This window comes from Cimex lectularius, unplaced genomic scaffold (genome assembly GCF_000648675.2).
Source record: "Cimex lectularius strain Harlan isolate CLEC.00 unplaced genomic scaffold, Clec_2.1 scaffold204, whole genome shotgun sequence".
Taxonomy (NCBI): Eukaryota; Metazoa; Arthropoda; class Insecta; order Hemiptera; family Cimicidae; genus Cimex; species Cimex lectularius.
In genome coordinates, this window is record NW_019392743.1 from 268,565 (window position 1) to 272,607 (window position 4,043).

Sequence of the window (4,043 nt, forward strand, 5' to 3'; positions counted from 1 at the left end):
CGGCAGTGTTTAGAGTGTAAAGGGAAGATTTATTCAATCGAGACGTGTCCAATGACGTCGTCAACAAAACACGTATACTCTCTACTGCGTTCCTCGAGCTCAGTTCTTATACACTAACAGGCGAAAAATTCCACCCACTTGTAAAAAACTTGATTTGTATATATTTTATATATTAATCGAGGTTTCATGTTTTTTAGCGTTTCATAATTGAGTCTTTGTCTAGAAAAGTCAAAAAAAAAAAATACTAGGGAAAATGAAAAATAATAAAACAAAAAAAAGACAGACAGATAAAATTTGTTTTAACTTTTAGATTTTTAATTAACAGTTCAATATCGCGTATTTTCTCCTCTTGCCTTAAATACATCTCGAAGACGCCTCGGCATACTTTCTACTAGCCTGGTAATGTCTCTTTTCTGGAGGTTAGCCCATTTTTCGCCATTCATTGATGGCCTTTTGAGGTTATCCCATAAATGTTCGATGTGGTTCAGGTCTGGAGAACGGGCTGGCCATGTTAAAACCCTGACGTTATGCTGTTGAAGGTTGTACTATGCGAACGACAAGTGGACGAACATTATCGTGCATTAGAATAGGATTCTCGCTGATTTCATCGAGGATAGGCAACGCATGATGGTCCAAAATTTCATACACATAGCGAGTGGCCGTCAAATACCTTCCACGAACGACAACCAACTCTGTGCGACTCTCCATTGAAATTCCCGCCCATACTATCATTGAGCTACGTTGAAAAGGTTGGCTCTGGGAAAAATTACAGGCTTCGTACCTTTCATTCGCCTTCTCCACACACTTTCACCTCCTTCTGGAGATCATAGAGCAAATCTACCCTCATATGTAAAAAGTACAGCAGACCAATCGTCCAAAGACCAATGACTGTGTTCTCCAGCAGATGAGAACCGTACAACTCTGTGGTTGTCAATTCTGGTCCTCTTACGCCCCGAAAAGCCATCAGTCCATACTGATTTCATCTTCTTCGAGCAGCGCGTTCAAAAATTTGGACACCTCGAACTTCCTGGAGCTGATGAATCGCTTGAACAACAGTAAGGTGCCGGTTTGGCAAAATTCTCAAAGTCAATAAAACGGTCATCCTGTGGTTCTGTTACCCTAAGGCGTCCAGAACCGGTCCTTCTATGGTAGGACCCAGTTTCTCGAAAACGTCTAACAGCATCTTGCAGAGTTTCGAAAAGGGAACTCCGATGGCAATAGCCGCATACCTGATGGAACGTCCATCATCAATAAGTGCCACACCACGCGCAACATCCTCTAGCACTAAGTGGCATTCTTACGTTTAAAAATTGAAATTAAGAAAATAAAGATGAAAACTAAACAGTTTATTGCTTCACAATTCAAATGAGCTCAATGAACAATTTAAATTCCGTAAAAAGTAAACTTTGAAAAATCCTTTATCCTTGTTTTGGAGTAATGATTAAGTGTGTTTACCTCTAATTGTTATTCCCAATTTAAAACAGCATAAACGAATATTTATTAATAAAAACAATGAGGCAAATTAAGGACAGAATTTTCTTTTATCGAGCAAATGAAAAAAAAATCAATTGGGTGGAATTTTTTACCAGCCAGTGTATTTCAAAGCAAAACTCACAGTTACTGCCCACCCTAAAAACACAATAATGATCACCATTTGCTTAATAACTCAGTTGTTTTGAAAGAGGACTTTCATTATAAAATATAAACCAACTCTTTTAAACTTTTAAACATATCCACAGGAAAATGTAAATGGACCGTCCTGTACCACGAGAATCTACGACCTACACTAACTCAATTTGCCGACTATATGGACATCCTTCAGAAAGATGAATCGTATAAAGAGACCGACAGTAAACTACAAGGATAGCTGGACGAGACTGAACCCTTTGAAGTTGGAAATTCCACTCTTCTTAGATACACCAGAACAGAAATTTTATTATTTATTTTACTTCTATAGTCCACCCATTTAATTCGGAAACTATTATATTTAGCAAACTGGTCTTATTACAAACGCCGAATTAATTTTGACTAGAATTCTTTTTTTCTTTTTTTTTTTTCAAAAATTAAATAAGCTAAGCGTGAAAGCAACCCAACGATCCCTGCCCTATTATGAGACGATTCCTATCATAAATTAACTAAGAAATAGTCAATCCTATCAAAGTTTTCCTTTCAGTAAAAGTGGCATAAAATAAGCTGTAGAATCGAATTGTACGATAAAAATATGGTATTCTCATTTAAAATACCAAAGTTAGTGTCATTTCCCAGCTAAATGAGAAAGTTATGCGTATCGAAAAAAATTCATTATCTTTTCGATGTAAAAGGCTCGTAGGCACGTTTTTTTACGTATTTTTCAAGAAAAACGGTTAAAAAAAACCCCAAAAAATCGAAAAAAAATTTAATGTCTTTTTAGATGTAAAAGGCTCGTAGGCACGTTTTTTCACGTATTTTTCACAAAAAAATCGAAAAAAAATTTGTCATTTTTGATGTAAAAGGCTCGTAGGCACGGTTTTTTACTTATTTTTCAAGAAAACGCAAACAAACAAAAAAAATCGAAAAAAAATTTATCTTCTTTTTCGATTTAAAAGGCTCGTAAGACACGTTTTTTTACGTATTTTTCCAGAAAAACCCAAAAAAGCACAAGCCATCAATGGTTACTCAGTACAAAAATTAATTTTAGTTTATAAAGCTGAAAAAGCTCTGCTGGAAGCCCGGAATAATTACTTGCGATGATATAATGCACAAAACCGTGGCCTAATTTTCCCTTCAAACTTTTATTTTCTAAATATGGCGGCATAATTCTCTTAGAAGCTCTTCTAATAACTATGATATAAATTTTAATTGTAATTATAAACTGTGTTTATAATCGAGTACTGCTTGAGTTTATTTTAAAATACAAACAATTTACAATTAAAATACAAAATTTACAAGTAGGGTTTTAAGCCCCATTACAAGAACGTATCTTAGAAATAAATTTGGTTTTATAAACACAGTAAAATAATAACAATAACATTGATAATAAAATATTCAAAATAAAAATGACAATAATATATTCTTTAAAATATTAATTATTTATAATCAAATGATGAAACCACATTAAGAAAGAAAAGTAGAACGAGAAAGAAGATTAATGAAAATGGGAAGAAGAAAGGAACAGAGAAGAAAAGGAAGATTATTAATTTCGTTTTTAAATATTGAAATGCCATGGACTGAATCAAGCCGGCGTGGAAACTGAATGTACTTCCTGGCAAAGGAACTGACGGTAAACCTAGGTAAATATGCTACAGGTTTTCCAGTTTGAAATCATAGTGATTGGACCTTGTGCCAGGGAAATAAAAAGCTAGGAATACATTCCCGGAATATAGCCAACTTCTCTGATAGGCAAGTCAGCGACACCAATAATCCATCCCCGGGATTTCGCGGCATAGAGGCAATTGAAAGTTTGACTTGTTAGCCAAAGAGGATGCCAACCTTGGCCACTCTTTTTTTTATGAACTAAAAAATATTCTCTGACACCTACTTTTTCTCATTTTCTTCTTGCATTATTGCTCAAAATAATCTATTCCACTCTTGGTATTTCAGTTAATTTGGTGTTAAATCTTCTAAGCTGAAAAGGCCAAATTCTTTTTCAAGAAGCCCAAATTTTAACAATTTTCTCGAATGAACCCAAATATAGTGGAAGCAGTCGCTGAGGTTTAGCCTTTTCTCTGAAATCATTCATCCAAAAAAGTCACAGCCTGTTTTGGTGTTGTACCTGTGGATGTAGTTTCCTTTTGACAGAAAAGGCAAAAATCCACCAGAAGAATTTAAAAAATTTCTAATTTTATAGACTGAACTATCATTTGGTAACAGCTCTGTCTTTAGACTTTTTTTGTTTTCAATAGCCAAATAATTAAGTTATCTTAATTAGGAATAAAATATATCTAAAACACTGGAAAGAAACAGAGGATAAGATTATTTTAAAAAAATGGTTAACTGCTTGCATTATTAATAAAAATATTATTTTAATAGAAATTAAAAGCAAATAGTATACTAAATGTATATAT